The sequence below is a fragment of the Castor canadensis genome, chromosome 11 (assembly GCF_047511655.1).
Source record: "Castor canadensis chromosome 11, mCasCan1.hap1v2, whole genome shotgun sequence".
In the NCBI taxonomy this organism is placed as follows: domain Eukaryota; kingdom Metazoa; phylum Chordata; class Mammalia; order Rodentia; family Castoridae; genus Castor; species Castor canadensis.
Window position 1 is genome coordinate 140,529,553 of NC_133396.1, and position 21,662 is coordinate 140,551,214.

The following is a 21,662-nucleotide window of genomic DNA, read 5'->3' on the forward strand; positions in this document are numbered from 1 at the left end:
TTATACCCCCACAGGAGGACAGCAAGGGGCACCTTAAATCTATACCTGATCAATTCCTGGTGTTCGTCCTACGAACTCTCAGTCAGCCGTGTGGCTGGGCTTTCACTGGGTGTGCTGGCAAGCAGTCAGTCATTCACCATTCCCGGTCTCTGTGTGAACTGCCTGCTTGTCTCACCTGCTTGTCTCACTCATTTGTACTTAGTTTTTTTTGCATTTCCTTTGTTGAGTGTGTGCTTTGGAAATTAATTTCTCCTGGGCTGTCTCAGCAAGGCTCCCAAGAGAATTTAACACAGAGGTTAAATCATTCACACAATAGCCATATTGACCTGCAATTGAATTTTGGTTTATCAGTTAGTAGCTGTGTGATACCAAACATTTACCCTCTCTAAACCACTGAAGTAAAGTGAGAATAAATAACAGAACAGGTCAAGCATCCCTTATCCAAAAACCCAAAATCTAAAATGTTCAGAAATCAGAACCTTTTAGAGTGCCAACAAGACACTCAAAAACATTAGCATGTAGAGTGTTTCCTATCTTCAGATTTAGGGATGCTCCACTGGTAGTATATGCAATACTCTAACCCCTCCCCCCACAAAAAACACTCCTGCATACGAAATATTTCCAGTCTCAAAGATTTCAGATGAGGGATACTTAACCTGTATCACCATTACACATCTGTAACAAGAATTAAATAAAACCATTTAGGCATCAGCAGCTCACACCTGTAATCCCAGCTATCTGGGAAACTGAGGTCAGGAGGATCGCAGTTCAAGGCCAGCCTGAGCAAAAAGTTCAAGAGCCCCCATCTCTAAATTAACCAGAGCAACAGGGACTAGAGGTGCAGCTCAAGCATTACAGGGCCTGCTTTGTAAGCTCAAAGCCCTCGGCGCAAACCCTAGTCCCGCAGAAAACAGCCATGTAAAGTAAGGGCACGCTGGCCGGTTCTGGGAAGTGCTCAGCAGTACGCTTGGGGTGGATGGGGCTCAGTGGTCGAGCACAAGGCACTGGCTTTGCTCCCCAGCACTGCAGAACATATTTAACCTGCACATGCATATAGTATTTTATGTGTGTGTTACTCTTATCATCACACTTATTATTTTAAGATTTTTTATAGCAAATTCACAAAAAGTTTCTAGATATCACTTGAAATATTTCAGTACTAGGTAGAAGTTATTTATTAAACAGTTTAGCCATTCTAATAATCCAGAATCTTATAACCTTTAAGTATTTATATCACTTGGAATATTGCCCCCATTATTTTCAGGTCCTTCATATATCTAAATTTGAAAAATTATTAGGACAAAAATGATTAGGTACAAATAGAGGTTATTTGTTGAAATAATCATGGATGTACAGTTAAATAGTAATTACATCATAGCCTCAAACCAATCAAATATGAACACTGTAACAACTACCTGGTGTTTGGGGAACACTGTCAAGCAACTTGAGTTTTGGACAGTCAACATCCCCATCCAAACAAATGGAAAATTTCATATGTTTTTTTCTTATCCCATAAAACAGAGTTAAAGGTAACACAGTGGCATTGAATACCGCTGTGACAAGCTGAACACACCAACTTCTTTATTCACCTACCCATTAGGATACTATGAAAATTTTTCAACCCAGATAAGATAACTCTTCTCAGGTAAGCTAACCATATCACTAAAAAGCAATCTTCTAATTATAGCTCATTTGTGATAATCCTCAAAAGATACAAATTTGTAATTGATCAACCTTGACTAAACTAAAAGAATCCCAACAGCAATAAATTAAAGCATCTATTTTCCCCAAGAGAAAATAAGAAAGAAAGTCATTTTTGAAATGTCATTACACCAAAGCTCTTTTAAATCCCATGGCATTTTCAATGGGAACTTTCGATGTGACCCAAGGCTGGGTGTTCTGAATGTCATGTCCCTTGCCTGGTGGCTGCTCTTTCTTTCACTGGGCCCTTCTTCAGTGTCAGGGATCTTTTTGTTCCACAGAGGGCGGCAGGTTCTGGGGACACCATGATCAGGATGACACAGTCCTGGCTCTCAAGCATGGGTGATGCCAGAACAGAAGCAAAAGGGCGGCAACAGCAGCAGTGCTTGCTAAGCGCCGATTGCGTGGTGTTGGGGGCCAGGCTAGATGCCTGCAGTACGGTAACTAAGGATGAGAGGGGTAACCATGCAAGTGAGGATCAGAGTAGCACTTTCTAGAGCAAGCCCCTTGGGAAAGCAGCCAGGGTGGGCACAGACAGTTAGCACGACGCTCGGTTCCCTGAGAATGCGGAAGACGGAAGAGCAGAGACAAGGAGGGTCACAACTACTGGAAGGTGAGGCGATGAGAAATGTGATGGCAGATGCTTCAGAGGAGCTGGACAGACTTACACCCCAAGGCTCAGGATAGGAGGAAGAACAGCCACGCTGGAAGGGTGGGAAGTGTTTTCCGCAGGAGTTGCCAGGCTTCAGCAGAGCAAGATGAAGGAACATCCACAGACAACCCTGAGGAGGCCCAGAGTTTCCTGCTAAGAGCCCTCTCTACAGGACCCGCAGGAGGGCAAGGGGAGAGAACAAGGGAAACTGAGCCCCGCTGAGGAGAGATGAGCCTTCTGGGGCTAGGAGTGCAGTAGTGATAAATGAGTCTGGACGCTATCTGACTTGAGAGGAAGTGCTCACTGCACTATTTGCTGCTCTTAAAACACCCTTAATGCAAGTGACTGTGATGTAAAAATATGTAAAAAGATCAAGAGAAGTTCAGGAAAAGAGACAGAGAGCCACCAGAAATCAGCTCATTTAGGGTGGTTGGGGGGAGTTAGACTGACAGGATGGGTAGGAATTTGCTCATGAATAATTAGCAAATGAATTAATTAATGAAGGAATGAATTCATCAATTAATAAAATGAATTAAGAGGAGAGCAGCATTCCGAATAATGGGAAAGCATTGAAGGTGCACAGTGGTAGGCAGCGTGTGGAGGCCCACACCTGCAGTGCCAGCACCCAGGAGGCTGAGGCACAAGGGTCACTTCAGCCCCTGAACCCAAGGCCACAAAAACTGAATGTGCATAACAGCATTATTCAAAATAACAAAGAAGCAGAAACAACTAACGTACACCAACTGACAAATGGGAGGAGGGAGAGCTGATACAGGCACACAATGGGTTATTACTCAGTCACAAAAAGAATAAAGCAGCCATACATGCTACAGCATGGATGAACCTTGAAAATAAGATATCACATATTATATAACTCCACTGAGAGGACACATCCAGAAGATTCAAGTCCATACAGAAAATGGATTAGCATAGGAGACTTGCAGAAGATGGAGGGTGTCTAATGAGTTCTGAATTTCTTTTTCGGGTGGTGAAAATGCTCTGAAGCTTACTGTGATAATGGTTTCACAACCCTGTGAATTTACTAAAAACTGCACTGTACACTTTCAATGTAAAGTGCATGGCACACAGAAAAACACATCAGGTAAATTCCCGGTGCTACTTCAGCCCACTGTATGACAGGGAGAGGGAGATGGGGCAGAGGAAAGTGTTTTCCTTGTAATGTAATGAAAGCTCTGTGCTTCCCATAGAAAGGAAGAGCAAAAGAATTCCACAACAAGGCTCAATCCACTCTGGCCAGATTGTACCACCCCTGGCCAGGCCTCCATCAGGGGTCAGAACTGGAGGGCAGGCTGTCCTTCCCTTCACACGCTGAGGCTCTTCCCCACCTGCTCGTCAGCAGACAGTAGAGAGCTGAGCCAAAGAACTGAGATCAGCCCTAGCTTCAGGAGTCCCAGGAAAGGCTCCGGAAATAAAGGCTTAAACACAATCCAAAAGTGTCTTCATTTTCTGTTAAAGGTGAAAACATTTAAAAGAGTTAGTAAACCCAGGATATGCTTACATGTAAACCAGGGGATATTAAGTACATCAGTGAAATTGTTGTACCACGTATAGGTTATGAAGCAAACCTAGAAATGACATGGAAGTGATGAGAGACACTGTGACCGACAGTGAAGAAGGGAGACAAAATTATCAATGCTCTTATGTTTAGTACCACATATGAGCTGTAACTAAGTGAAACAGCAGAGGAGAAAACATTCTCGAACATGAAGGAAGACCAATAGCCCTATCTGAAATGGATTTATAGGCAGTCATTTTGGAAATGAAACATCTGTGGTTTAAAAATATATTGTCCTCAGAACTGTAGGCAGCAAAATTTAACATCTGACATAAAAGCAGTCATGATGCTACTTTTTGGAAGGCAGTCAAAATATCAAGATGTCTTACCCCTGCTCTATAAAATTTAGGTCAGAAAACACTCACACATAAACACACACAAACCTATATATACTAGCTCATTACATCAAACTGAGCCAAAGAGAAATGAATCAAAAAAGTAGAGCACTGACATCAATCCAATTACTCAACAAACTGACATTTTCAAATGGCAGTTGTCATTTTACATAAATTTGGTTTTTTTTTTAATTGAGAAAGATCTAGTTTATTGCACCAACACGAAACTTCAAATTTAAGATATCTAAGGTTAAGGGGCTGGTGGTGTGATTCAAGTGGTAGAGCACCTGCCTGACAAGCACAAGGCCGAGTTCAAGCGCCAGTGCCACCAAAAAAATTAAATATGTAAGATTCTAGTAAAGGCTTGCAAGATGGCATAACACTTACTGGTGAAGGGTGTTAGTACCGGGGTCCACACTTATCCACAAGAGATATGTTCCCAGATCACCAGAGGAACCTGAATCCAAAGAGAGGACTAAACTATATTCACATTGTTTCTTTCCTGTACATACCTACCTCTGATAAGGAATAGTTTATAAAGTAGGCACAGTAAGAGATAGCTAGAATAATATAACAAAACAATGCTAACTTTGCTATAATAAAAGTCTGTGAATTGCTCTCTCAAAATACATCACTGTACTGCACTCAGGCTTCTGGTGATAAATACTTGAAGCACTTCACAGCTTCCCTGTGGCAGATCTGAGTTTGCCAGCATTCCTGTTTTTGCACTTTGGAGTCATTATTAAGTAAAATCATGGTTACTTGAACACAAGCACCGTGATCCACAGCAGTGGCTCTGGTGACCTTTGGCTACTCCATGACTGATGGGTGGTAGCACAGACAGCTTGGAGATGCTGAACAAAGGGCAACTCACACCCCAGGCAGAACAGAGCAGGGTGAATAAGAGTTAAGCATGCTGCTCAGAATAGTATGCAACTGAAAATTTATGGAATTTCCTATTTGATATTTTTAGGCTATCATTGACCGGGAGTAACTGAAACTGCAGAAGCAGAATTACAGATAACAGGAAGCTAGTGAAGGAGTAGGAGGCATTAACAACACTACAGCAAAAGAGGACAGGTACACAGGTGCCTCAGGAATACAAGAAAGGTATACGGATAAAGGCAAAAGCCAATGAGAAAGTCATGAAAATAGACGAGTACTGTGCCCGCCCAGGACTACAGACAGCACATCAAACACTATCACACTATCAAACATCTACCATTTTCTTCATAACGGCTACTTCTAAAAACTGCAAACTGGCTTTTGATGTCATGTCTTATCCTCAGTGGCGCAATTTTGAAATTAAAGTGACAAGTAAAAACTAGAAAAAGCTTTTAAAATGTGTCTTCCATTGAATTTTTCAAAGTTCATCTGTCTTTCCAAAAGACAGCTGCCATAAAGTCTGGCGTCCCCGGATATTTAAACTTGAGGATAACTGAAGTCAGTCACCGCAGAATCCTCCCTCACTAGGCTGGGCTGCTCTGAGGTTCATTCGGTGCTTCTTCCTGTGTTCTTGTCCTCACTTCCTCTGTAACGGTAGCTCCAGGTTGGAGTTCTTGGCACCTGGTACATGGCCAAGCAATTAACAGGTGACTTATAAATATTTGGTCACAGGAAAGACCTTATGGCTTTACCCCAAGAAAGAGCTGCCATCCTCACCACCGGCCTCCCTCCTCACTGAGTACCACCACCGGTCACAGGAGAAAATGAGCAGAGTAGCAGCTCTTGTCACCAGCCAAAGAACAGTGAAAGGGCACATAGGAGATGAGCACTCGGTCAGTCCCCAACCAGACACATTCCCGCTGCTAGTGCACATTCACCGCAGGGGAGACTCACATTCCTTTCCCTTCACCCTTGCCCATGTCTCCCTGCTTCCTTAACAGACCAGCATCCACAAATAATCACTTTCAGCACAACCCTGCTCCTCCTCTTACACTGTGTACATCCCAACACCCTTGCTCCGCCTGCCCTAACCTGTACATGGCAAAGCTGCCAGTTTTTACTCAGGTCTTCATATCTGTAGAACATCAAGAGCAAAGTGGAAGGGAGACACAGCAGAGAAACCTGTGGTCAGGGGAAGGGGAAAGGGAAAGGCACTAAACTAAGTTAAATGATCTGGAAGGGAGGTGTCATTATGTCCAAAAGTAAGCCTCAGGGCCCGCAGGCATTTACACGGGCCTGATAAAAAAAGGTGGTATAGACAAGAGATGGAGTGCAGGAAACACACTTGACCTTCACTCTCCATTTATATATGGCGTTAGGTAACAGGTTTCCATTGCCACTATCATCTTCTGGGTAAAACAGAAAATAAAACATTGTCTGTTTTGGAGCTGTAGTGTCATATGGAACCCAAGAGATAACTGCCCTTCAGAAAGCAGCTTCCTCCCAGGCTAGACAATGTGCTTTTCATCCTTCTCTCAGGTCAGGTGTTGTAACCTTCTAAGGTCCATTGCATGTATAAGTTGAGACTGAAACAGGAAAAAATAATTCCCATAATGCTCTAAGCAAAGAATATTATGGGAATATAAAGATGAGTGACAGAAGATAAGAGTACACTCGAAACAGAACCTGAAAATACACTTCTGTGTGTATATCAATAACATCGCTAATTACTATCCTTAAGAAACCTTGGTTTGAAAGAGAAATGATAAGGAAAAACACACTCTAATATCCCAGTGATAAAAGACTGAGGAGTCAATCAATCCTCCTGCTTGTGAGTTGTCACAGGTTAGAGTTGTAGCTGCAAAGCTGATTTCCTCCCTGCCTTAGAATAACTTCCCCCATGGGACATTACGTAACGCTGCTGTGACCCGGGTGATAAACACCTGATGCGTTTCTAATAAAGAAACCTTTCATTCACACATTTAAAAAAATAAGATTCTGGAGGGGACAGATGCTGTCTGGCCTTTTTATTGGATAAACTCTTTCAAATTTTCAAACATTGAAAATTTATCCTTTGTCTCCAGAATGTTCTTCAAACTAGACTTAATAGGTAAATTATTCCGCACTGGCATAGCACTAGCAGCCTAAAGTATTTTGCATTTTTAAGCAGTATTTTATAACTATTTAGAGCTTAATGCTTCCTGCATTTGATTCCATTCAAACCCCTGCACACTGAACTACATCATATTACTTGGAGAGAAAGGAGCTGGTGTCTGTCACTGAAACAGGAGAGGTGTTTGCCCTAAAGGAAGTCAGGGGATAAGAACGGCTATGTGGAGGGTCCAGTGGAGAGTGCTGTGCAAACAGCAGCTGCCCGAATGTGGAGGACACTGTCCCTGAACGGAAACAAAGTGGACACCAGCAGTAGACATTATGGGGTTTTTATGGGAAACCCTGTTTTTATGGGAAACCCCATAAAAACGCAGATGCTGGTCCCCTCGGGCTGCAGTGGGTGTTCCTGCATTCCAACAAGGTGCCAGGGCTGAGACGCAGCTCAAGTGGTAGAGTGCCTGCCTAGCAAGAGCAAGGTCCTGAATTCAAACCCTAGTCCTGTGCCCCCACAGGTCACGCACCACACTTTGACTACAAAGGCAGCAGAATAGGGGCCATAGCTCAGTTCCCGAAGACCGCCAGTTAGGGTTACAGGCTTGCTACAGCAAAGACTGCCTGTGATGAAAAACGGAGCACTTTGGTGAGATGGAGTGAAAATGAAATTGCTGTGGTGTATGGACTTGTGCTGTGCAATATGGGAAAGTAAAAGAAACAGAAGTCTGGTCTGGATTCAGTATTGTCAGGAACCAAACACTGTAGGGGATATGAGTTAAAGATCAATGAAGGTTTTTTAAACTATCTTTAAAAAAATAAAACCTGGGCTGGGCATGGTAGTACACCCCGTAATACCAATTACTTGGGAGGCAGAAATAAGGAGGATAGAGGTTCAAGGTCAAAACGCTAGTAAGATCCCATTCCAACAAATAAGCTGCGATTCAGCAGCACATATACTAAAAGTTGGAAAGATACAGGGAAGACTTAGCATGGCCTGTGCACAAGGATGACGACAAATTCATGAAGCATTCGTATTTTTTGTACAATTAATAAATACTATAAAAATAAGGCTAAATTAAAAATAAGACTAAGCAGTGTTGTGGTGTGCTCCTGTAATCCATTAAATGGGAGGCCATAGGTAGGAATCTCGACCCGATGCTGACCCCAGAGCCGATGCTCTCTGAAGAGTAACTAAAGCAAAAGTGCTGGGGTATGGCTTGAGTGGTAGAGCACCTGCCCAGCAACCATGAGGAACTGAGTTCAAACCCTAGTACTGCCAAAAAAAAATTTAAAGTTTTTAAAAATTCAGCTTGCTTATTATCATACAGGCGTTACATGGCAGAACCAGAACTTGAGCACAGGCAGCCTGACTCTGTGCCCTGGATTCCTGTGTACTTCACAAACTTAACAAGAGAAGCACTGAACTGCCTCGCTGCAGAGATGCTCATCCATTGAGTGGACATTTTCAATGTTGGGGAGAGGCTGGATCTTCACCACTTTCACAGTCTTTGAAACCTGGTTTTATATTTCACTGGATGCCAGGCTTAGGACAGAGATCAAGTCTAAGTCCTGTTCCGGTAAAGAGACTGATAATAAACAGAGTAGCGACCAACTCATGAGTTTAGTTACATTTCACCATGTGACATGAGTACTGGTCACTTCTCCATAGGTCTGCCTTGGACAGCCAGGCTTAAAGCCAAGGAAGGAGTCTAACTCCCCATATTTAAAACTGAAAACTGCATCTCTACCACTATTCCAAGAGCCAATTCAGAAACACACAGTGCACCTCTTACAACATACAGACTAAGTGTATTAACATACAGAACCTCACAGAGTCAAAGTCCAAGTACAGACATGTGTCATCTTGCTCTGTCCTGAAACAACTCAACACTCCATGAACAACAGCCTTGACACTAACAGCACATTTCCCATGGGAAATCTTTGGTTTCTCTACTTCCCTTCAGTCTGAGACAAATGAACCTAAGGAGTTCTCCACAAATAGAGAGGACCAAATCACTAACTATCGTGTTTTCACGAATGATTGTGTGCATCCCTACTGTGGAGGCAGGAAGAAGATTCCAACCTGTGCCTCTTCTCTGTCACCACCAGGAGAAGAAAAGCAGGCCATCACACAGGTGTGACGCACCTGTGTTGGGTGCATGAGAAAGAAGTAGCTTGTAAAACCTGACTTAAACATAGGAAGTAAATAAAATGTCTTGAGGTGGTCCACCAGGAAAAAGGAAGGTGAGTGGAGGAAGAGTGTACTCAGGAGTGGGTTCTGATGTGAAGGCTCCTGTATCCCCTCACCATGGGCCTTAGAAACACAACCCAAAGCACGAGGGCCTCTGAGAACACCTGGTGTACCTATGTACCTAGAGACTACAATGAAAGTACGAGTTGCTTGCACACAAATAAATGATAGAGATTCACTACTTGTGCAAACTGGACTTTTCAGGAACATGTACATCTGTATCTCACTGGCACCACATGCCACCCTCTTCCTCTGTCCTGTACTCTTCAGGAATTTTAGTTGTAGATTCTCAGCTCCCTGATTATTTGTTACGGAAAAGCTTTAGTTCCCACAGGCTAACTACTAATTACTTAGGGAAACACAGTCTCTGAGTTCCTTCCTGTTCCCTGTTTGGATCCTCCGAGAGCTCTCTGAGTTCAAAGGATTACGACATCAACACATGGGAACCTTCCACTTCCTGTGTATGAACTAACTCAGAATAACTTCAATAAAACCAGAAAACTATGATGCTTCAGTTTATTCTGATATTTATAAGATGACCATTGCTTTTACATAGTCAACAACCATACTGAATTAGGTGAACAGAGAATCACACTACTTCTTTACGCAGTGTGGCTGAGGACAAGATAAAGAGTGTGGTACTGTGAATTCAAATTTCTAGAGACTATCTGGAATCCTTATAACTTCTGTACTGCACCATTTCCCATTTGCCTTTTAGGACATAATCACAGAATGCTGGCTCTGTGGTCTCCTAACTCCTTGAGATAATAGTACCTTTCATGGTCTGCATTGGAAAAGTCTCTCAGAACCACAGGAATTATTCTAAACTAAGTCCCTTGCTTTTCATCATCAAAACAAAAAATATATATATTTATTACTGCCATTCCCCCACCACGTCTAGTAGAAAAAACTCTAGTCAGGTACCGTAAGCCTATAATGGAGACATCTATAAGATGGGGTAGTGAGGATGTCAAGAAAAGCTTGCCAAATGAGCTGCATGGGTGTTTCTTAAGGCTAGGAGAGCTCTCCACCCTGCTGATAAGGCAAAGACTGCTTGTGGCAGACAGCAAAGCACGTACAAAGGGACAAGTACATTCAGGGGGCAGTAACCAGTCTGAATAACTCAGGCTCAGATCAGTGGGAAGGGGGCAGAAGAGGCCAGGGCTATAAGGAAATGCAAAAGCCAAAAGGAGGACGACCGATGGAGGACAGAATTGAGAACAGGATATGCAAAGTGAACGAAGAAAAACCGGGAGTCACTCACAGAGCCAAGGAGACAAGAGTTGGAGAATCATAGTCTAAGCTCAGCTGTATGAGATGGATGGACCAAACGTGATTCAACACTAGATCTCTGTCCACTCTTAGTAAAAAGAATAATGCATGGCCACTGCCTCCACAGCTCGTCATGCCACGAAAGAGCCATCAAGATAGCAGTAGATTTTCTCAAGGTTTCACGTAGACAAAAAATTTAATATATTTTGTAAAACTACTACTGACATAGCACTATGAAAAAGAAACAAGATGAGAAAAACTAGGCATGAGAACAAGCCATTTTGGAAACTTCACCAGAGATGATCCACCTGTAACAAGATGCACTGACATCAATCATAGAGGCTCGTGTGGACAAAGAACTCAAGCTTAGAAAGGAATGATTGGGAAGGAAAATCAGAGAATTCACATTATGAATTTATCATGTATTCATTGCATTCAAGCCTTCAAAATCTGACATCAACAAGTCAGCCAACAAGACAACTAAAATTACACACACTTTTTATGCTACAACTTTCATCTTTCTCTTTGTTTTCCTTAGACTATTAAAAAGCCAAGATCAAAAATACATAAGATACATAACCCTTTTAAAATGCTCAATGGCTAGGTGACTAATTTTAAGATTGGGTCATCAGTGCAAGAAGTCATTTGTTTATTTATCCAGATACCATGACAGGCAGTGGGAAATAAGCATGGAGCAAACAGAAACAGTTCTGTCTTCACAAAGTCTGGTCTAGCCAGAAAATCATCTTATAAGGAACTAAAATACTGTAACAGGTATTTTTTACAAATAATCCTTGCAGCTACACTAGCTACCACTCCAATTTGAACATTTTGTTTCAAATCCATTTTTTTTTAATTACCTGTGAGGTTGGAGTATAGCTCAGTGGTACAGAGCTTGCCTGCCATAAGCAAGGCCCTGGGTTCAAACATCAGCACCATAAAAAATTACTTGAGCTTTTCAGACAACTTTAAGAAACAATTGTTACAGTTGATATCAGTCATTAATTGTGCTGTTTTATGACTTCCTACATTTTGATACAATGCAGTTTCCTGGCTATTTCCTGAAGAGTAATCCTTGTCCCTTTATGGTTACTGTAGTTGAGATTTTAAAAAAGTAGAAGTATTTTTTAGAAACAAAGCAAAATGACTGGGGGCATGACTCAAGCAGTAGAGCGCCTGCCTAGCAAGTACGCAGCCCTGAGTTCAAATCCCAGTACCACACATAAAGAAAGAAAGATTTATTAAACACAAAGCAAATGACAAAACAACCACAGGACAATATTAACTGTTAATAAAAGACCCAGTGTGTTATGTCTGTATTTCATTATTCTAGCACAGAAGAGGAGGACTACAAATCACGTGGTATCTAGGCACATATTCCTTGGAAAATACCAACAGTACGAAGGTAAATGGAAGGAAATTATGCAACTATAATTTTCAGACACACTGGAAATTAATAAAACTTGAAGTTTATGAATCAAAAGAACCTTGTCATCAGGAATACAACTTTAAAAGAAGAAATTCAAATGGCCAGAAAACACATGAAAAAATGCTCACCATCTCTAGCAATAAAGGAAATGCAAATTAAAACCACACTAAGATTCCACCTCACCCCTGTTAGAATAGCCATCATCAGCAACACCACCAACAACAGGTGTTGGCGAGGATGCGGGGAAAAAGGAACCCTCTTACACTGTTGGTGGGAATGTAGACTAGTACAACCACTCTGGAAAAAAATTTGGAGGCTACTTAAAAAGATGGACATCGATCTACCATTTGATCCAGCAATACCACTCTTGGGGATATACCCAAAAGACTGTTACTCCAGAGGCACCTGCACATCCATGTTTATTGCGGCACTATTCACAATAGCCAAGTTATGGAAACAGCCAAGATGCCCCACCACTGACGAATGGATTAAGAAAATGTGGTATCTATACACAATGGAATTTTATGCAGCCATGAAGAGAACGAAATGTTATCATTCGCTGGTAAATGGATGGAATTGGAGAACATCATTCTGAGTGAGGTTAGCCTGGCTCAAAAAACCAAAAATCGTATGTTCTCCCTCATATGTGGACATTAGATCAAGGGCAAACACAACAAGGGGATTGGACTATGAGCACATGATAAAAGCGAGAGCACACAAGGGAGGGTTGAGGATAGGTAAGACACCTAAAAAACTAGCTAGCATTTGTTGCCCTTAACATAGAGAAACTAAAGCAGATACCTTAAAGCAACTGAGGCCAATAGGAAAAGGGGAACAGGTACTAGAGAAAAGGTTAGATCAAAAAGAATTAACCTAGAAGGTAACACCCACGCACAGGAAATCAATGTGAGTCAATGCCCTGTATAGCTATCCTTATCTCAACCAGCAAAACCCCTTGTTCCTTCCTATTATTGCTTATACTCTCTCTACAACAAAATTAGAAATAAGGGCAAAATAGTTTCTGCTGGGTATTGGGGGGGGGAGAGGGAGGGGGCGGAGTGGGTGGTAAGGGAGGGGGTGGGGGCAGTGGGGAGAAATGAACCAATCCTTGTATGCACATATGAATAATAAAAGAAAAATGAAAAAAAAAAAGGAATACAACTTGAAGTTTTACAAGATCCTAGGCTCTTAAGACTCTTACTTCCTTACATTAATTCCATGATCTTTTTCTCGTTTTCTGGGATTTGAATTCAAGGGTAAGCACTTTGCTTTAGGCTATATTTTTTAAACTCTCACTTTTGCCAAGACCAGGCTGGGACCACAATCCTTCTACCTATGCCTCCCATATAGCTGGGATTACAGATATGAACACCACATTTGGCTTATTTCTTGAGATCTGTGTAACTTTTTCCCAGGCTAGCTTTGAACCTTGATCCTCCTGACCTCTGCCTCCCAAGTAGATGGCCTTGGTGATCATTTTCAAAGCAAAGCTTCCTTCGAAAGCTTTAAGAAAATTTCTAAGTAACCAAAGAGAATTCAAAAAGAAAACATGAATAGTATTCGACAATTAAATAAAGCATGACATACAGTAACCATAAAGTTTGAAAACACACTAGTAGTAATTTTTGCGACTTCCAGCAACTCGAAGTATCTTAAGGTTAGTCATTGTACATTTTATCCTAGGATACAAACAACCTCCTTAAATAACACATCAACTTTGTCCTTTCATTTCCCATGAGAATGATAAAAGGCAGAGCTGCAAAATTTTCGTAGAAATCATAGGAACATTAACGCAATATTGCAGGTTTAACAGATCAAACATTTAATATTGGAACCCAGATATGCATTCGTCCTAATAAGCACATTCAAGATTAGATTTGAAATTTATTAAACCCATGGTCAAATGTGAAATGAGGCTGTTCAGAGCTCACAGCGCTGCTAAACGATCCCCGCATGAGCGCAAGCTGCCTCAGTGGCATGGGACATGGGTCCCTCTGTCTCTCAGACCAAATGGAAGGCTTAGGGAGGTTCACAGAGGCCGATCCGGCAGACTCCAGCAATCCTGAGCCCCAAAGGTTTCTACGAATCAATGCCTCCTTCACATTCACAACAGCTGAGGTGCCACCAAGTGAAGCCACAAAGCTTCCCTGTGCCATGCTCATCAGATGCGCTGACCATGATGGAGCCTCAGCCCATGCAGAACAGAGGGTGGGAACAGTTCCTGGCTGACATCGATAGGCAGGAGGCTTTATCCTAAAGCTCCCATCATTTAACTCCCTTGCACTACACTGACCTTTTTGTTCTAAGGGACAGAGAATAAGGGTGCCCTCCTCTCCTGTATATGTCATCTCCCCCGGGGTCCACGTGATCCTCGTGGCTCTAGCCCTGTGTATAAGCAGCACAAGGACTCAGATCAGAATGGTCACTTCTCAGTTCCTACCTCGTACTAGCCATACAGTTCCATGGTCTGTCCATTTCTTCACTATTTAAATAGATGGTACGAGCTTTGTTCCAGAACTCAGAAAATGCTGCCAGTTGTGTTCTCTTCTCTTATTCCTGTCTCAAATACTGCAGAGCCTGTATTCCCAGGCCCTCTCTTTCAGGTCCCTCCTTCTTTGAGATGTGGATAATTTATCTCCTCCCCTCACTGTTTTCAAACAATAATGCACCTAAAGGTATAAACAATTCTAAGACCCTTTAACCACAAAACACACCAGAAGTCCATGGCATGAAAAGGGACAAAGCATGGTATGTGCTACACCGTGGAATATCATATAGCAATAAACATGAATTAAAGCTATGTGCAACAATATCAATGCATCTTTGGAATGTAATGTTGAGGACTGGGGGATCAAGTGGTAGCAAGCCTACCTAACAAGAGAAAGAGCTGAGATCAAACTCCAGTGCCACCAAAAGAAAAACAGTAATGTGGTTTTTTGTTTTGGTTTGTTTGGGATTTTTTGGTGGTACTGGATTGTGGAGAGTAGATTATGAGAAGCCTATGAGAACTTGACATAAACACACCCATGTCTGCAGGCTGAGTTAGCACAGCCCCAGCCGCAGAAGGGAGCGAGGGCAAAATGCAGCACAGCTGCTTTTCCTAAGATGTTTATGTCCAGAGAGTAGTGATTGCAGGTTCCCTGTTTCCCAATAACTACAATGTCACTCCCCTCAGAACTGCTGCTCTACTCCTTGCTTGCCGCTGTATATAATAAACCCACTGGAGGTAGACACGGCTGTTGTGTGTCTCCATCAGCATGCCCAGCCCACCTAACCCCAGTTTTCTGCATGTTTGTCTTCTGCCTTTTGTCCTTTCTTAATCTCCCATCCCTCTCAGTTAGGTTTCTAGGACAAATGTGCACAGGCCGCGAGACTGGATTTTCAACTCAGGACCTCACACTTGAGAGGCAGGAGCTCAACCACTTGAGCCAATCCACCAGTCCTGTTTTTTGTGTTGGATATTTTCAAACTATGGTATCCTGAACCATTTGCCCAGGGCTGCCTTTGAACTGCAATCCTCCTGATTTCTGCCTCCTGAGTAGATGGGGTTGCAGGCGTGAACCACCAGGCACCTGACCTAATGCTGAGTTTTTAAAAATTCTACACAACTACATTCAATAATGATATTCCATTTTATACACTCAAAATGTAAGAAGCACACTCACATTCAGAAGAAAACTAGCACAGAAACACCTCAGGTACCCTGATTCAAAGTCAACATTCTCGCAGAAATGTATGTTCGTTTGGATGAGCAACTGGACTGGATTGCAAACTACACAGGCATGTCAAGCCAGCCTGCCGACGTTCCAACGCTATAATATTCCCCAGCCCCCTGTAATCTTAAATAAATAAACACAGCCACCAACATGTCACCCTTCATTTGCCTGCCCTGAATGCAAATCACAGTGGTGACTCTGAGGCTGGGGCACCTGACACAGCAGCTGCATGCGGTCAACGACTTGGCCCCACATCTGAGGCCTGGGCATGGGACCCTTGCTGTGTGGCCTCAGCCTGCAGACTGAATCATATGCTGCGAAAACCGGCTCCCTGCACCAGGGAAGCAGGACTGGGACTGGGCTGGCCTGAGCACGCACCCCAGGACTCCACAGGAGATGCTTCCTAGGGACAGGGTGACTTCTAAAGACAGCCGCAAGGCCCTGTGTCAATTTTTACATATTTCACTTCAATTTGAAGAAAAAAATGGGGGTGCACAATTTAAAATAAAAATACTGAACACCATAGCCTGTATAGTTTGTCTCACTATGATTATTCAAACTTCGGCGTCACTTTTATGGTGGTCTAACATGCTCTTTAACTCTGTGTTGTTTAATGTCCTGCATGCGCGATTAATATAGTTATATCTTGAATTGCATCTATTTGGGTATAAACTCCTCACATGTAAGTGCACTGGGTAGAAGTTCACCCCGTACTTCTTGGTATCTCTGATGTCCCATCCAATGTAATGCCCTCACATATGAGTTTCTGAGGAACCCTTGGTTTAAGTCACTGAGTAAGGCCACGTTTTCCCCCCTGGGGAAAACACTTAACTTGGTGTAGAATATTGATAAAAATGAACCATCTTCAAACTTCATATGCTCATACCACATTTCCCATTCACACAGGGTCACCAATCACTGTAGACGTTGGAACAACAAAAAAGGCTTTTGGGTTTTTTTGGGGTTTTTTTGGTGGGGGGGGACGACAGTATTGGTATTTGAGCTCAGGACTTTCCACTTGCTAGGCAGGTGTTCTACCACTTGAGCCACGCCTCCAGCGGAACAACAAGAAAGTTCTAAGCCACAGTACTGTAGCAGACTTTCCCTGCAGAGGGACCACTAACGTGACTTGTATATTCTAATTAAGCTCTTTTTTTTCTTTTTTTCTTTTTTTTTTTTTTGATGCTCAGCATTCAGATCTGCATTCTTACTTGGTTAACATTCACCACCAATTTTTATGCAGATCACATGAAAAATGAACCTTACATGCTTACAGACTGTTATAACTTTGTCCTTTGACAGGCTAACTCTTCATCACAAAATTTCTACAACCACCTCCTTAATGAACTAAAGTCTTTCTTTCTTCTTGCCACAAAAATCTACTGAACCTCTACAATGTGCCAGCTACTGTTCTAAAAGGTGATGACAGAACTCCTTCCTAAAAGGATCTAAAATTCAACTGAAGAAACAAAACAATAAACAAAGACAGCACATCACAAAGTGATAGGTGGGCAGGTGTTATGGAGAAAAACAAAGTAGTGTTTAGAAGACACAGCTGAAAGAATTACAATTATATGCAAGATAGGTACAGAGTGCCTCCCTCAGAAGATTGGCCACATGAGGTGGGGGCCTGAGCTACAAAAATATATGAGAGAAGGGCTGGCAGGGTGGTTAAAGTAGTAGGGTGCCTGCCTAGCAAGCATGAGGCCCTGAGTTCAAACCCTAGTTACTCCTCTCCTCAATAAAAGAAGGTAAAGCTAGAGGAGTGGCTCAGGAATGCAGTGCTTGCCTAGCACACACAGCCAGGGCTCAATCTCCAACACTGCAACAAAAAAAAAGGAAGGCAAAATAGAAACGTAGGACAAATGTGAAGAACAGATGCTAATCGCAAACTTCTGGCCCAAGGAAAACAAGGGTGCCAGTCAGAAACTCAGACAAACACAAAGAAGTGAATAGTGCTGGAAATGTCGTCGGGGCAAATTCATAAAGCTACTTTCACAGCCTACAACTTTATCTGAAAGACAGCTCACTGTCTAGAGAAATAATAAGGAAATGTGCCATGGAGTCACACAGTAAAATTTAGTCACGTGACTAAAATGGGACAAAAACAGGAGGGAGAAATGGAGTCTGCAGCTGTGGGTCCTTAGATTCAGTGCATGTTAGAGGTGCAGTAGTATTTTGTGTAGATTATAAATTAGAGATAAGCACCTTAAATTCAAAGCAACAATAAGACAATGAAGAAACAAAGAAGTACATCTAAGAAAACAAAGGAAGAGAGAAAATGAAATCTCAAAAACAGTTCAAAGGAATGCAGGAATCAAAAGAAAAGAGCAAAACAGAAAGCAAAATACAAACGGAACACAAAAACACTCAATAAAACATGGCACAAAAACACCAAACAAGCAACATATTTAAGGTACTGTGCTACAGCATTCTCTGAGAATAAAGCTGGCAGCCAGCATCCTCACTAATGAACAAAAATGTCACAGTCATTCCACTTTGCTTCCCTTTCAATCTGTCACAAAATACCTGGGCATAGTTTTCAAAATTAAGAGATACTCTTAATTAGCCAACTGGTTTACTGTTAATAGTTCTCATCCCAACAAACTTTCTGTAGTGTGTGTGTGTGTGTGTGTGTGTGTGTGTGTGTAGTGTGTGTGTGTGTGTGTGTGTGTGCCATGCAGCTCAAACCTAGGGCCTGTCCATGCTAGGCATATATTCCTACCACTGAGCTACACTTCCCTAAATAAACTTAGAACTATTAAGTCTAATTTTATTTAATCAATAAAATTAGAAATTGAGAAATTATAATAAGAATATTAAGCAAAGTAATTTTGCCAACTTTGGTTCACAGAACCTGCTACATTTGGCTAAGCGTCCCGTAAGGGCCCATGTGTACTACTGGGAGGTGACAGAGCCTTTAGGAGGCGGGCCTAGTGTAAGAAGGTAGGTCACTAGGGGTGTGGGATTGTGGGATTCTACCCCTTCCCCTCCCTCTTCTTCTGCACAGGCCTGTCAGGTATTTGGGCTTGCTCCACCCCACACACTCCTGCCATGCATGATGTGCCGTTTCACCACAGGCCCAAGGCAACGGAATCAATTGGTCATGGATTGAAACCTCCAAAACTGTACGTCAAAATAAACTTTCTCTCCTTCTAAGCTGATTATTGCAGACATCTGTTACAGCAATGGAAAAATAACTAAAACAACCATTATGTATCTTAATACACTCTACAGCTTCTCAGTCAACATTCAAAAAGTTATCACATAAACATTTCTGTTTGCAAAACATACAATTATATACTTTATTTCATACAGTGATAACAGTGTTCGGGTATTGAATATGTTAGAGTTCACATTGGCATAGGCAAAGAAGTAGATGGATGATAGACACATACACACACACACAAAACTGCACCAGGCACATTATCCCAAATACTCAGGAAGCTAAGGCAAGAGGACTTTTTTTTTTTATAATTTTATTTTTTTATTTTTTTTTATTATTCATATGTGCATACAAGGCTTGGGTCATTTCTCCCCCCTGCCCCCACCCCCCCAGGAGGACGACTTGAACTCAAGAGTTCGAGACTAGCCTGGGCAATATAGCAAAACCTTAGCTCAAAAAATAACAATAAAATTAAAATTAAATAGACATCTTATCAATACTTTATCTTATCAGTTACATTTAATCAGCAAAAACTCAGGCCTTATGTGATGAAAGATGTCTCAGCAGTAACAGCCCAGCTCTTTCCAAGAGCCAGAGCAGGTTTCCAAGTGGGCATGGGAACACACCTGTGGTGAGTGGAAGAGCCCTGCCTCTTTTCAACAGGAGAAAGGAAAAGCAAGCTACACCACAACCAAACAAATTTGCCCCTTCACACTCAGAGAAGACCACGGCTCTCCTGGGAGTGGAGAGACAACAAGGACCATGGGTCATCTATCTCTCAGCAGAGTCTGAAACTAGCACACCTTCCACACCTCACTGACACTGGAAATGCCACTGCAGCACAAGCACAGCACTCACCACTCCCCTACCCCGCCTCTGGCTTTCTTCTGCAAGCCACAGCTACTCTATCAGCGCATTCGCTGGCTGGGAGTGTGCCTGGGACAGGGAAGAACATCCAGCAGAAGGAAGCTCCATGGCTGGACAAAGTTCAAGAATAAACACCTGGCTTCTTTGCCCTCAGTAAGATAACTCCAAGGTGGACTCTAGGAGATTCACCAAGGTCCCCAGAGGGACAGCAGTAGCCTGTATAAAGCACATCCAGGACTGACCTCGTTCTGTCCTGCCTTGCTTCCCACTTCCTCACAGTGCTTCTTGAAGCCCCATCCCTAACAACCATGCACACTTGAGTCCTTCATGACTTCAATGACATCTTTCATCATAGACCTTCAGTTTCTTCAATTCTACCTCACAGCCTTTCAGCTGTGTTTTAAAGGTTTATTTGGGTTTTTTTTCCACATAAGTTTTGTACATTTTCAAAGTTTAATTCCTGAGTTTATTACTTTTGCTGCTATTGGGTCTTCCTCTTCCATTATACATATCCCAGCTGGTTACTGCTTATGTTCATGAAGGCTCTGACTTTTGTGTATTAACTTTACCATACCTACCATCCAGCTGAATTATTTTAGTTTCACTTATTTTTCTAAGAAACCACTACCATAAAATTCACTCATCTTAGTACATGATCTGATAAGTTTTAGTGTGTACCTGTGTAGCCATCAGCAAAATCTAATTTTAAAACACCCAAAAAATAAACCTTAGTGTCAACTGGGAGTTGCTCCTGTCCCATCCCACCCCCACCTCCTAGCCTGTATCCACTAATCTATCTTTGCCCACTGTGGACAGCTCACATAAATAGAATCACCAACATGTGGTCCTTGTGTCTGTCTTCTGGCATTTGGCATAATAATGTCACTAGATGGGTATCAATAAAATAGAGGGGTTCCTGAAAAGCACAAGTTAATGTAGATTAAGTGGATCCAGGAAAGCTCCGGTATCCCGCTGTCAGAGCTGTCTTGGCATCTGTGAGAGATGGGGTCTACATAACAAACAGAGGCCTGCAGCCTGAGAACACAACAGGAAAGTGCAACCTCTGGGCCAGAGCAGAGAGTCAGCACTTTAGTACAGTGGAATATGAAATGACACTGCCAGAGAAGTGGAAAGCAAATCCCTAGAGAGGATCTAAGGGGCTTCGGGACATCTCGTGACTTTTCTCACTCACTGGGGCTGCCCAGAAGCCGGCGAAGAATGGGTATGGATTCAGGAAAATCTGGGGTAAGAGTTTTTATCTGGGAACCATCAAGAATAGATGATAGCTGAAGCTAAGGGAACAAATGTCATTTTCCTGGGAGGATTTGACATGTCTGCAAAAGAAAGGAGTCCAGAGCAACACTGTGAGGAACGCCAACACTGGTGGACTGAGCAGATGGAGCAGCACTCACCAGAACAAGCCACGGCCATACAAGCAGAGGAAGAGGAAGGTATGGGGAAGGTATGAGGACAATGATAAGTAATCAGCTAGTCCTGCAGCCTGTGCTGGGATGAAATGAAAGCAGGGGAAGTGGAGGACCAGTGTGTGAGTGCACACAGGGAGACCAGGAAGGAGGCCAAAGAAGACTGCCCCTGAACCGAGATGAGGTCAGCCAGGTGGACAGGAAGTCAAGTTTGCAAAAAATTACAGGAAAATCATGTCTGCAAACAATAGACTGGACCCAATTCCAAGATGCTTACCCTAA

The 21,662-nt window shown here is 42.5% G+C and overlaps 1 protein-coding gene and 1 non-coding gene across 5 annotated transcripts in view; one reads left to right on the plus strand and one right to left on the minus strand.

Annotated features, from left to right (window-relative positions):
- The window catches only part of Smyd3 (SET and MYND domain containing 3), a 567,702-nt gene that overhangs the window by 475,800 nt on the left and 70,240 nt on the right, over positions 1 to 21,662 (minus strand). The window lies entirely within an intron of this gene.
- On the plus strand, positions 8,192 to 8,295 carry LOC141414353 (U6 spliceosomal RNA). Its single transcript, XR_012439406.1, has one exon. It is a non-coding gene; the product is annotated as a U6 spliceosomal RNA (small nuclear RNA).